Below are 13,218 nucleotides of genomic sequence, written 5' to 3'. Positions count from 1 at the left end.
CAAGGGCATTTGCTAAATAGATGGTGTGTGTGCAACAATAGACTGAAAGGTCAATTATATTGTGCAGCTTATCTCACCACCTGTAGTTATTTAGGTGAAAGCTCCAAAATGCTTGCCTAATATGTCTGTTTATCCAAAAGGAAGTAAAAAGGGAGAGCTAGAAAGATAGCATTGCATCACATTACATGGCAATGCAATGCACAGTTGCTGAAGTTGAACCAAAATGAGCTTGTAATCTGGCTTCTGCAACTTTGAACATGAAAAATCCAATGAGGAGAAGAAAAGCAAAGCCAAAGAGTCCATCCCAAAATCCGACAAACAAGCAAAATGAACAAAAAACATTGAATTCAATTCTTTCTGATTTTAGAAACTGCATTAAAGAAGGGGTGCACCGGTCCTGGAGATACTGCAATACCAGGTCAATGCGTGGAGTGGACAGAGCAAGCTCTTTTTCCATCTCCCTGTTCTAAAAATCCATTTAATATATGGTCCCCAGATAGGGGACGTATCAGATATTAAACTGATAAGAACAGATACTACACTTGATCTTAGCCAAAAGGCCGAGAAGCGATAACCAGAATTGGTTTCAAACTACGGAGCCACCCAAGGATCCTGAAAAGTCCATTTGTGGAGATGAGCTCCTGGACTCCCGTTAAGAAGACATGTTGTCAACCTCTAGATCCCTTACATGCCTGCACTTTTCGGCTTGCTGCTGCTGCAATCCACGCGTTTTAGATCTGCATAACTCCACCTCTTTAAACACAGCACCTTCACCCCCTGCTGTTCCCACCCGCCTCAACACCGTTGGAAGGGAGGAGAACCAATTAAGGCGGGGGGTGGGGTGGAACGAGCAGCTGTCTACCCTTAGCAGGAGGGCTCCTGATTACATACCTCTCCTGCTGCTGCTGGCTGTCCAGCAGCAGACTGAAGGTGGCTGCTGCTGTGCACAGGTATATAAAGGCTCAGAGCCTATTATGACACGCGCAGCCAGCGTTCCATTGCCACATTCCATCTACTGCAGGCAGGATACCTGGCTGGCTGAATGTCGCTGAGAAGCTCACAGAGACCGCCATAAGCAACAGTTTAACAGAATGCCACAGACTAATCAACCAAACTTTTTGGGTTGGGTTCTCTTTTATAGTCTGCAGGCATTAAATGAAAGAAGTCAGTGTTCCAGCAGAAGGAGACAACGTTTCAGAAAAGGCATTGTAGCAAACCAAAAAAGAAATTTTAAGCGCAGCAGAGTAACCAGCGCACATACCTGTTAGCTCAGGTGAGTTTAAAAGGCTGCTGTTGATAACAAGGGCATTTGCTAAATAGATGGTGTGTGTGCAACAATATACTGAAAGGTCAATTATATTGTGCAGCTTATCTCACCACCTGTAGTTATTTAGGTGAAAGCTCCAAAATGCTTGCCTAATATGTCTGTTTATCCAAAAGGAAGTAAAAAGGGAGAGCTAGAAAGATAGCATTGCATCACATTACATGGCAATGCAATGCACAGTTGCTGAAGTTGAACCAAAATGAGCTTGTAATCTGGCTTCTGCAACTTTGAACATGAAAAATCCAATGAGGAGAAGAAAAGCAAAGCCAAAGAGTCCATCCCAAAATCCGACAAACAAGCAAAATGAACAAAAAACATTGAATTCAATTCTTTCTGATTTTAGAAACTGCATTAAAGAAGGGGTGCACCGGTCCTGGAGATACTGCAATACCAGGTCAATGCGTGGAGTGGACAGAGCAAGCTCTTTTTCCATCTCCCTGTTCTAAAAATCCATTTAATATATGGTCCCCAGATAGGGGACGTATCAGATATTAAACTGATAAGAACAGATACTACACTTGATCTTAGCCAAAAGGCCGAGAAGCGATAACCAGAATTGGTTTCAAACTACGGAGCCACCCAAGGATCCTGAAAAGTCCATTTGTGGAGATGAGCTCCTGGACTCCCGTTAAGAAGACATGTTGTCAACCTCTAGATCCCTTACATGCCTGCACTTTTCGGCTTGCTGCTGCTGCAATCCACGCGTTTTAGATCTGCATAACTCCACCTCTTTAAACACAGCACCTTCACCCCCTGCTGTTCCCACCCGCCTCAACACCGTTGGAAGGGAGGAGAACCAATTAAGGCGGGGGGTGGGGTGGAACGAGCAGCTGTCTACCCTTAGCAGGAGGGCTCCTGATTACATACCTCTCCTGCTGCTGCTGCTGGCTGTCCAGCAGCAGACTGAAGGTGGCTGCTGCTGTGCACAGGTATATAAAGGCTCAGAGCCTATTATGACATGCGCAGCCAGCGTTCCATTGCCACATTCCATCTACTGCAGGCAGGATACCTGGCTGGCTGAATGTCGCTGAGAAGCTCACAGAGACCGCCATAAGCAACAGTTTAACAGAATGCCACAGACTAATCAACCAAACTTTTTGGGTTGGGTTCTCTTTTATAGTCTGCAGGCATTAAATGAAAGAAGTCAGTGTTCCAGCAGAAGGAGACAACGTTTCAGAAAAGGCATTGTAGCAAACCAAAAAAGAAATTTTAAGCGCAGCAGAGTAACCAGCGCACATACCTGTTAGCTCAGGTGAGTTTAAAAGGCTGCTGTTGATAACAAGGGCATTTGCTAAATAGATGGTGTGTGTGCAACAATATACTGAAAGGTCAATTATATTGTGCAGCTTATCTCACCACCTGTAGTTATTTAGGTGAAAGCTCCAAAATGCTTGCCTAATATGTCTGTTTATCCAAAAGGAAGTAAAAAGGGAGAGCTAGAAAGATAGCATTGCATCACATTACATGGCAATGCAATGCACAGTTGCTGAAGTTGAACCAAAATGAGCTTGTAATCTGGCTTCTGCAACTTTGAACATGAAAAATCCAATGAGGAGAAGAAAAGCAAAGCCAAAGAGTCCATCCCAAAATCCGACAAACAAGCAAAATGAACAAAAAACATTGAATTCAATTCTTTCTGATTTTAGAAACTGCATTAAAGAAGGGGTGCACCGGTCCTGGAGATACTGCAATACCAGGTCAATGCGTGGAGTGGACAGAGCAAGCTCTTTTTCCATCTCCCTGTTCTAAAAATCCATTTAATATATGGTCCCCAGATAGGGGACGTATCAGATATTAAACTGATAAGAACAGATACTACACTTGATCTTAGCCAAAAGGCCGAGAAGCGATAACCAGAATTGGTTTCAAACTACGGAGCCACCCAAGGATCCTGAAAAGTCCATTTGTGGAGATGAGCTCCTGGACTCCCGTTAAGAAGACATGTTGTCAACCTCTAGATCCCTTACATGCCTGCACTTTTCGGCTTGCTGCTGCTGCAATCCACGCGTTTTAGATCTGCATAACTCCACCTCTTTAAACACAGCACCTTCACCCCCTGCTGTTCCCACCCGCCTCAACACCGTTGGAAGGGAGGAGAACCAATTAAGGCGGGGGGTGGGGTGGAACGAGCAGCTGTCTACCCTTAGCAGGAGGGCTCCTGATTACATACCTCTCCTGCTGCTGCTGCTGCTGGCTGTCCAGCAGCAGACTGAAGGTGGCTGCTGCTGTGCACAGGTATATAAAGGCTCAGAGCCTATTATGACACGCGCAGCCAGCGTTCCATTGCCACATTCCATCTACTGCAGGCAGGATACCTGGCTGGCTGAATGTCGCTGAGAAGCTCACAGAGACCGCCATAAGCAACAGTTTAACAGAATGCCACAGACTAATCAACCAAACTTTTTGGGTTGGGTTCTCTTTTATAGTCTGCAGGCATTAAATGAAAGAAGTCAGTGTTCCAGCAGAAGGAGACAACGTTTCAGAAAAGGCATTGTAGCAAACCAAAAAAGAAATTTTAAGCGCAGCAGAGTAACCAGCGCACATACCTGTTAGCTCAGGTGAGTTTAAAAGGCTGCTGTTGATAACAAGGGCATTTGCTAAATAGATGGTGTGTGTGCAACAATATACTGAAAGGTCAATTATATTGTGCAGCTTATCTCACCACCTGTAGTTATTTAGGTGAAAGCTCCAAAATGCTTGCCTAATATGTCTGTTTATCCAAAAGGAAGTAAAAAGGGAGAGCTAGAAAGATAGCATTGCATCACATTACATGGCAATGCAATGCACAGTTGCTGAAGTTGAACCAAAATGAGCTTGTAATCTGGCTTCTGCAACTTTGAACATGAAAAATCCAATGAGGAGAAGAAAAGCAAAGCCAAAGAGTCCATCCCAAAATCCGACAAACAAGCAAAATGAACAAAAAACATTGAATTCAATTCTTTCTGATTTTAGAAACTGCATTAAAGAAGGGGTGCACCGGTCCTGGAGATACTGCAATACCAGGTCAATGCGTGGAGTGGACAGAGCAAGCTCTTTTTCCATCTCCCTGTTCTAAAAATCCATTTAATATATGGTCCCCAGATAGGGGACGTATCAGATATTAAACTGATAAGAACAGATACTACACTTGATCTTAGCCAAAAGGCCGAGAAGCGATAACCAGAATTGGTTTCAAACTACGGAGCCACCCAAGGATCCTGAAAAGTCCATTTGTGGAGATGAGCTCCTGGACTCCCGTTAAGAAGACATGTTGTCAACCTCTAGATCCCTTACATGCCTGCACTTTTCGGCTTGCTGCTGCTGCAATCCACGCGTTTTAGATCTGCATAACTCCACCTCTTTAAACACAGCACCTTCACCCCCTGCTGTTCCCACCCGCCTCAACACCGTTGGAAGGGAGGAGAACCAATTAAGGCGGGGGGTGGGGTGGAACGAGCAGCTGTCTACCCTTAGCAGGAGGGCTCCTGATTACATACCTCTCCTGCTGCTGCTGCTGCTGGCTGTCCAGCAGCAGACTGAAGGTGGCTGCTGCTGTGCACAGGTATATAAAGGCTCAGAGCCTATTATGACACGCGCAGCCAGCGTTCCATTGCCACATTCCATCTACTGCAGGCAGGATACCTGGCTGGCTGAATGTCGCTGAGAAGCTCACAGAGACCGCCATAAGCAACAGTTTAACAGAATGCCACAGACTAATCAGTCAAACTTTTTGGGTTGGGTTCTCTTTTATAGTCTGCAGGCATTAAATGAAAGAAGTCAGTGTTCCAGCAGAAGGAGACAACGTTTCAGAAAAGGCATTGTAGCAAACCAAAAAAGAAATTTTAAGCGCAGCAGAGTAACCAGCGCACATACCTGTTAGCTCAGGTGAGTTTAAAAGGCTGCTGTTGATAACAAGGGCATTTGCTAAATAGATGGTGTGTGTGCAACAATATACTGAAAGGTCAATTATATTGTGCAGCTTATCTCACCACCTGTAGTTATTTAGGTGAAAGCTCCAAAATGCTTGCCTAATATGTCTGTTTATCCAAAAGGAAGTAAAAAGGGAGAGCTAGAAAGATAGCATTGCATCACATTACATGGCAATGCAATGCACAGTTGCTGAAGTTGAACCAAAATGAGCTTGTAATCTGGCTTCTGCAACTTTGAACATGAAAAATCCAATGAGGAGAAGAAAAGCAAAGCCAAAGAGTCCATCCCAAAATCCGACAAACAAGCAAAATGAACAAAAAACATTGAATTCAATTCTTTCTGATTTTAGAAACTGCATTAAAGAAGGGGTGCACCGGTCCTGGAGATACTGCAATACCAGGTCAATGCGTGGAGTGGACAGAGCAAGCTCTTTTTCCATCTCCCTGTTCTAAAAATCCATTTAATATATGGTCCCCAGATAGGGGACGTATCAGATATTAAACTGATAAGAACAGATTTTTTTTTGATTGAATATATCTTTTATTAGCACAAAAAATAAGTTAACAGACAGTGTACAGTGCCGCAGCCCAGTACACACAGAATTCTACATCATATTTACATAGCATGAGGATACGACGCACTAACTAGACACATCACACCCCTATGCTACACAAAACACTCAATCTGAAAGAAAAAGCATGTCAATCAATGCAGTACGACGAACTGTGATAAGGGATGGGGATTGAGAAAAAGGGGATGGGGAGGGGAAAATCACAGGCCCGAAGCTTTATTGAAAGACAAGACACATAAGGGGAGAGGGGGAGGAGGGGTTTAGTCCTCGTCCTCGTCCTCCGGACCGTCCATGATGGAATAGTCTCTGAGCAGGCTGTGGATCAGCCTGCGGCAGTCCTGGATGGACATCCTCTCCCTCCTCAAGATGAGCCGGTTCCTGGCGACCCAAACGGCATCCTTGAAGCAGTTCATAAGGCGCCAAGCCTCCTGGATGGCTCCGACGGTATGAACCCCAGGGAAGAGTCCGTAAAGCACAGAATGGTGCGATAGGCTCGCCCTGGGGACAGAGTTCCTCAGGTCGTCCTCAAGTGCAGTCAATAGGCGCTGTGCAAATCCGCAGTCCCAAAAAGTGTGCAAAGATGTTTCCTCCACGAAGGGGCACCTTGGGCAGTACCGGGTCTTGCACAGGTTCCGGGCATGCATGAATGACCGGACGGGCAGTCCGCCCTGAATCGCCATCCACGACAAGTCCTTGTGCCCGTTGGTCAGCCTGTCAGACGACACATTTGTCCACACAGTCTCCAGCGTGTCCTGGTGAAGTCCTGTGATGTTCTCCACGTCATCCTTGGCTCTGATTAGCTTGTGGATAGTTTTGGGCTTCCACAAGTCGGGCTTGAGTCCCTCCAGTTGATGCTCCCCCACAAATCGAACGACGTCTCCGTAGAACCATGGCGTCGTCCAGTTGTAGGGGAAGGAGCTGTCCCACTTGTCCCAGCCGAGTCGCCTCCAAAGAGGAAGCAGGAAGAAGCGAGACATGGACCTGCCCGCGGAGCCATTCAGAACAGATTTTTTTTTTTTTTTTTGTTCGAAAGCCCGAATTCGTGTACAAAACCCGAGTGCGCTTAAAAAAGTGACAAGTGCCACAAAAAAAGTGCACTAGGATGCTGGTCTTCTTGAAACCCTCTCCAAAAGGAGAAGGGTCCCCCAAACCATTCCCCGTCCCTCCGAGCCAGAAGGCCACAGCGAGGAACAGGGACAAATAGCCACCTCCAGCCGGAGCCAGAGGCGACCCAATCTTACCCCCAATACCTGCCCGAGTTCTCACCCGAGCAAGGCACTGGGAGCCAAAGACTGTGCTCCCCTCCCGGAAGAGGGGAGCCAACAACGCTCTCCTCCCGAAAGAGGAGAGCCAGGGGGGTTCAGGGGGGAGCGGAACCTGATGGCCACACACTCCCCCCCTAGACCTGCCAAGAGAGGAACCCGTAAGGGAACCGCATCCCGACAAAATCCTAGTAAGGACGTGGACACACGTGAAAAAGTGGACACACAGTGACAAAAAAAATTTAAATAAATAGTGAAGGTTTCACAGTATAATACTGCCCGGACCTTCGACCGGGAATTGAAAAATTCCCCATCCTAAGGCCAGAAGGCCCGGAATAAGGGTGTGTGTGAAGAAAGAAATATTGAAGTGCTAGTGCAAATGTGCCATAAACTCAAGTGGGGTTCCCAATCCCAGTGAGTTAAGGCACCCCAGGGTCACCACTCCTGGGGCACTTCACACTTCGGGCTTTCGATCTTCCCCGGCCCAATGGCGTCGATCCTGGGGGGCCATGCTTTCCACCAGATGACTATATTAGCCACCTGGCGTACTAACAAGCGCCTAAACCCCAGTGTGCATAATGTATCAATCTACTAGGGCGGCCAACATCCAAAACCGCCTTTTCGAAAGATACTACACTTGATCTTAGCCAAAAGGCCGAGAAACTACGGAGCCACCCAAGGATCCTGAAAAGTCCATTTGTGGAGATGAGCTCCTGGACTCCCGTTAAGAAGACATGTTGTCAACCTCTAGATCCCTTACATGCCTGCACTTTTCGGCTTGCTGCTGCTGCAATCCACGCGTTTTAGATCTGCATAACTCCACCTCTTTAAACACAGCACCTTCACCCCCTGCTGTTCCCACCCGCCTCAACACCGTTGGAAGGGAGGAGAACCAATTAAGGCGGGGGGTGGGGTGGAACGAGCAGCTGTCTACCCTTAGCAGGAGGGCTCCTGATTACATACCTCTCCTGCTGCTGCTGCTGCTGGCTGTCCAGCAGCAGACTGAAGGTGGCTGCTGCTGTGCACAGGTATATAAAGGCTCAGAGCCTATTATGACACGCGCAGCCAGCGTTCCATTGCCACATTCCATCTACTGCAGGCAGGATACCTGGCTGGCTGAATGTCGCTGAGAAGCTCACAGAGACCGCCATAAGCAACAGTTTAACAGAATGCCACAGACTAATCAACCAAACTTTTTGGGTTGGGTTCTCTTTTATAGTCTGCAGGCATTAAATGAAAGAAGTCAGTGTTCCAGCAGAAGGAGACAACGTTTCAGAAAAGGCATTGTAGCAAACCAAAAAAGAAATTTTAAGCGCAGCAGAGTAACCAGCGCACATACCTGTTAGCTCAGGTGAGTTTAAAAGGCTGCTGTTGATAACAAGGGCATTTGCTAAATAGATGGTGTGTGTGCAACAATATACTGAAAGGTCAATTATATTGTGCAGCTTATCTCACCACCTGTAGTTATTTAGGTGAAAGCTCCAAAATGCTTGCCTAATATGTCTGTTTATCCAAAAGGAAGTAAAAAGGGAGAGCTAGAAAGATAGCATTGCATCACATTACATGGCAATGCAATGCACAGTTGCTGAAGTTGAACCAAAATGAGCTTGTAATCTGGCTTCTGCAACTTTGAACATGAAAAATCCAATGAGGAGAAGAAAAGCAAAGCCAAAGAGTCCATCCCAAAATCCGACAAACAAGCAAAATGAACAAAAAACATTGAATTCAATTCTTTCTGATTTTAGAAACTGCATTAAAGAAGGGGTGCACCGGTCCTGGAGATACTGCAATACCAGGTCAATGCGTGGAGTGGACAGAGCAAGCTCTTTTTCCATCTCCCTGTTCTAAAAATCCATTTAATATATGGTCCCCAGATAGGGGACGTATCAGATATTAAACTGATAAGAACAGATACTACACTTGATCTTAGCCAAAAGGCCGAGAAGCGATAACCAGAATTGGTTTCAAACTACGGAGCCACCCAAGGATCCTGAAAAGTCCATTTGTGGAGATGAGCTCCTGGACTCCCGTTAAGAAGACATGTTGTCAACCTCTAGATCCCTTACATGCCTGCACTTTTCGGCTTGCTGCTGCTGCAATCCACGCGTTTTAGATCTGCATAACTCCACCTCTTTAAACACAGCACCTTCACCCCCTGCTGTTCCCACCCGCCTCAACACCGTTGGAAGGGAGGAGAACCAATTAAGGCGGGGGGTGGGGTGGAACGAGCAGCTGTCTACCCTTAGCAGGAGGGCTCCTGATTACATACCTCTCCTGCTGCTGCTGCTGCTGGCTGTCCAGCAGCAGACTGAAGGTGGCTGCTGCTGTGCACAGGTATATAAAGGCTCAGAGCCTATTATGACATGCGCAGCCAGCGTTCCATTGCCACATTCCATCTACTGCAGGCAGGATACCTGGCTGGCTGAATGTCGCTGAGAAGCTCACAGAGACCGCCATAAGCAACAGTTTAACAGAATGCCACAGACTAATCAACCAAACTTTTTGGGTTGGGTTCTCTTTTATAGTCTGCAGGCATTAAATGAAAGAAGTCAGTGTTCCAGCAGAAGGAGACAACGTTTCAGAAAAGGCATTGTAGCAAACCAAAAAAGAAATTTTAAGCGCAGCAGAGTAACCAGCGCACATACCTGTTAGCTCAGGTGAGTTTAAAAGGCTGCTGTTGATAACAAGGGCATTTGCTAAATAGATGGTGTGTGTGCAACAATATACTGAAAGGTCAATTATATTATGTAGCTTATCTCACCACCTGTAGTTATTTAGGTGAAAGCTCCAAAATGCTTGCCTAATATGTCTGTTTATCCAAAAGGAAGTAAAAAGGGAGAGCTAGAAAGATAGCATTGCATCACATTACATGGCAATGCAATGCACAGTTGCTGAAGTTGAACCAAAATGAGCTTGTAATCTGGCTTCTGCAACTTTGAACATGAAAAATCCAATGAGGAGAAGAAAAGCAAAGCCAAAGAGTCCATCCCAAAATCCGACAAACAAGCAAAATGAACAAAAAACATTGAATTCAATTCTTTCTGATTTTAGAAACTGCATTAAAGAAGGGGTGCACCGGTCCTGGAGATACTGCAATACCAGGTCAATGCGTGGAGTGGACAGAGCAAGCTCTTTTTCCATCTCCCTGTTCTAAAAATCCATTTAATATATGGTCCCCAGATAGGGGACGTATCAGATATTAAACTGATAAGAACAGATACTACACTTGATCTTAGCCAAAAGGCCGAGAAGCGATAACCAGAATTGGTTTCAAACTACGGAGCCACCCAAGGATCCTGAAAAGTCCATTTGTGGAGATGAGCTCCTGGACTCCCGTTAAGAAGACATGTTGTCAACCTCTAGATCCCTTACATGCCTGCACTTTTCGGCTTGCTGCTGCTGCAATCCACGCGTTTTAGATCTGCATAACTCCACCTCTTTAAACACAGCACCTTCACCCCCTGCTGTTCCCACCCGCCTCAACACCGTTGGAAGGGAGGAGAACCAATTAAGGCGGGGGGTGGGGTGGAATGAGCAGCTGTCTACCCTTAGCAGGAGGGCTCCTGATTACATACCTCTCCTGCTGCTGCTGCTGCTGGCTGTCCAGCAGCAGACTGAAGGTGGCTGCTGCTGTGCACAGGTATATAAAGGCTCAGAGCCTATTATGACACGCGCAGCCAGCGTTCCATTGCCACATTCCATCTACTGCAGGCAGGATACCTGGCTGGCTGAATGTCGCTGAGAAGCTCACAGAGACCGCCATAAGCAACAGTTTAACAGAATGCCACAGACTAATCAACCAAACTTTTTGGGTTGGGTTCTCTTTTATAGTCTGCAGGCATTAAATGAAAGAAGTCAGTGTTCCAGCAGAAGGAGACAACGTTTCAGAAAAGGCATTGTAGCAAACCAAAAAAGAAATTTTAAGCGCAGCAGAGTAACCAGCGCACATACCTGTTAGCTCAGGTGAGTTTAAAAGGCTGCTGTTGATAACAAGGGCATTTGCTAAATAGATGGTGTGTGTGCAACAATATACTGAAAGGTCAATTATATTGTGCAGCTTATCTCACCACCTGTAGTTATTTAGGTGAAAGCTCCAAAATGCTTGCCTAATATGTCTGTTTATCCAAAAGGAAGTAAAAAGGGAGAGCTAGAAAGATAGCATTGCATCACATTACATGGCAATGCAATGCACAGTTACTGAAGTTGAACCAAAATGAGCTTGTAATCTGGCTTCTGCAACTTTGAACATGAAAAATCCAATGAGGAGAAGAAAAGCAAAGCCAAAGAGTCCATCCCAAAATCCGACAAACAAGCAAAATGAACAAAAATCATTGAATTCAATTCTTTCTGATTTTAGAAACTGCATTAAAGAAGGGGTGCACCGGTCCTGGAGATACTGCAATACCAGGTCAATGCGTGGAGTGGACAGAGCAAGCTCTTTTTCCATCTCCCTGTTCTAAAAATCCATTTAATATATGGTCCCCAGATAGGGGACGTATCAGATATTAAACTGATAAGAACAGATACTACACTTGATCTTAGCCAAAAGGCCGAGAAGCGATAACCAGAATTGGTTTCAAACTACGGAGCCACCCAAGGATCTTGAAAAGTCCATTTGTGGAGATGAGCTCCTGGACTCCCGTTAAGAAGACATGTTGTCAACCTCTAGCTCCCTTACATGCCTGCACTTTTCGGCTTGCTGCTGCTGCAATCCACGCGTTTTAGATCTGCATAACTCCACCTCTTTAAACACAGCACCTTCACCCCCTGCTGTTCCCACCCGCCTCAACACCGTTGGAAGGGAGGAGAACCAATTAAGGCGGGGGGTGGGGTGGAACGAGCAGCTGTCTACCCTTAGCAGGAGGGCTCCTGATTACATACCTCTCCTGCTGCTGCTGCTGCTGGCTGTCCAGCAGCAGACTGAAGGTGGCTGCTGCTGTGCACAGGTATATAAAGGCTCAGAGCCTATTATGACACGCGCAGCCAGCGTTCCATTGCCACATTCCATCTACTGCAGGCAGGATACCTGGCTGGCTGAATGTCGCTGAGAAGCTCACAGAGACCGCCATAAGCAACAGTTTAACAGAATGCCACAGACTAATCAGCCAAACTTTTTGTGTTGGGTTCTCTTTTATAGTCTGCAGGCATTAAATGAAAGAAGTCAGTGTTCCAGCAGAAGGAGACAACGTTTCAGAAAAGGCATTGTAGCAAACCAAAAAAGAAATTTTAAGCGCAGCAGAGTAACCAGCGCACATACCTGTTAGCTCAGGTGAGTTTAAAAGGCTGCTGTTGATAACAAGGGCATTTGCTAAATAGATGGTGTGTGTGCAACAATATACTGAAAGGTCAATTATATTGTGCAGCTTATCTCACCACCTGTAGTTATTTAGGTGAAAGCTCCAAAATGCTTGCCTAATATGTCTGTTTATCCAAAAGGAAGTAAAAAGGGAGAGCTAGAAAGATAGCATTGCATCACATTACATGGCAATGCAATGCACAGTTGCTGAAGTTGAACCAAAATGAGCTTGTAATCTGGCTTCTGCAACTTTGAACATGAAAAATCCAATGAGGAGAAGAAAAGCAAAGCCAAAGAGTCCATCCCAAAATCCGACAAACAAGCAAAATGAACAAAAAACATTGAATTCAATTCTTTCTGATTTTAGAAACTGCATTAAAGAAGGGGTGCACCGGTCCTGGAGATACTGCAATACCAGGTCAATGCGTGGAGTGGACAGAGCAAGCTCTTTTTCCATCTCCCTGTTCTAAAAATCCATTTAATATATGGTCCCCAGATAGGGGACGTATCAGATATTAAACTGATAAGAACAGATACTACACTTGATCTTAGCCAAAAGGCCGAGAAGCGATAACCAGAATTGGTTTCAAACTACGGAGCCACCCAAGGATCCTGAAAAGTCCATTTGTGGAGATGAGCTCCTGGACTCCCGTTAAGAAGACATGTTGTCAACCTCTAGATCCCTTACATGCCTGCACTTTTCGGCTTGCTGCTGCTGCAATCCACGCGTTTTAGATCTGCATAACTCCACCTCTTTAAACACAGCACCTTCACCCCCTGCTGTTCCCACCCGCCTCAACACCGTTGGAAGGGAGGAGAACCAATTAAGGCGGGGGGTGGGGTGGAACGAGCAGCT

At 45.9% G+C, this 13,218-nt stretch overlaps 9 non-coding genes across 9 annotated transcripts; all 9 read right to left on the bottom strand.

Moving 5' to 3' along the window:
* Positions 1 to 381: 381 nt before the first annotated feature.
* LOC141230649 (U2 spliceosomal RNA) lies at positions 382 to 572 on the bottom strand. Its single transcript, XR_012297103.1, has one exon. It is a non-coding gene; the product is annotated as a U2 spliceosomal RNA (small nuclear RNA).
* Positions 573 to 1,681: 1,109 nt separating this feature from the next.
* On the bottom strand, positions 1,682 to 1,872 carry LOC141230637 (U2 spliceosomal RNA). The gene has a single exon (XR_012297092.1). It is a non-coding gene; the product is annotated as a U2 spliceosomal RNA (small nuclear RNA).
* Positions 1,873 to 2,984: 1,112 nt separating this feature from the next.
* LOC141230626 (U2 spliceosomal RNA) lies at positions 2,985 to 3,175 on the bottom strand. Its single transcript, XR_012297081.1, has one exon. It is a non-coding gene; the product is annotated as a U2 spliceosomal RNA (small nuclear RNA).
* Positions 3,176 to 4,290: 1,115 nt separating this feature from the next.
* On the bottom strand, positions 4,291 to 4,481 carry LOC141230614 (U2 spliceosomal RNA). Its single transcript, XR_012297070.1, has one exon. It is a non-coding gene; the product is annotated as a U2 spliceosomal RNA (small nuclear RNA).
* A 1,115-nt stretch (positions 4,482 to 5,596) lies between these two features.
* Positions 5,597 to 5,792, bottom strand: LOC141230308 (U2 spliceosomal RNA). Its single transcript, XR_012296857.1, has one exon. It is a non-coding gene; the product is annotated as a U2 spliceosomal RNA (small nuclear RNA).
* Positions 5,793 to 8,825: 3,033 nt separating this feature from the next.
* LOC141230602 (U2 spliceosomal RNA) lies at positions 8,826 to 9,016 on the bottom strand. Its single transcript, XR_012297059.1, has one exon. It is a non-coding gene; the product is annotated as a U2 spliceosomal RNA (small nuclear RNA).
* A 1,115-nt stretch (positions 9,017 to 10,131) lies between these two features.
* Positions 10,132 to 10,322, bottom strand: LOC141230590 (U2 spliceosomal RNA). The gene has a single exon (XR_012297048.1). It is a non-coding gene; the product is annotated as a U2 spliceosomal RNA (small nuclear RNA).
* Positions 10,323 to 11,437: 1,115 nt separating this feature from the next.
* LOC141230579 (U2 spliceosomal RNA) lies at positions 11,438 to 11,628 on the bottom strand. Its single transcript, XR_012297037.1, has one exon. It is a non-coding gene; the product is annotated as a U2 spliceosomal RNA (small nuclear RNA).
* A 1,115-nt stretch (positions 11,629 to 12,743) lies between these two features.
* On the bottom strand, positions 12,744 to 12,934 carry LOC141230568 (U2 spliceosomal RNA). The gene has a single exon (XR_012297026.1). It is a non-coding gene; the product is annotated as a U2 spliceosomal RNA (small nuclear RNA).
* Between the last annotated feature and the right edge of the window lie 284 nt (positions 12,935 to 13,218).

This window comes from Phyllobates terribilis, unplaced genomic scaffold (assembly GCF_046119375.1).
Source record: "Phyllobates terribilis strain yellow unplaced genomic scaffold, ASM4611937v1 Scaffold_499__1_contigs__length_1316695, whole genome shotgun sequence".
In the NCBI taxonomy this organism is placed as follows: Eukaryota; Metazoa; Chordata; class Amphibia; order Anura; family Dendrobatidae; genus Phyllobates; species Phyllobates terribilis.
The sequence above is the reverse complement of the archived record's forward strand: the minus strand, read 5'-3'. Positions and strand labels throughout refer to the sequence as shown.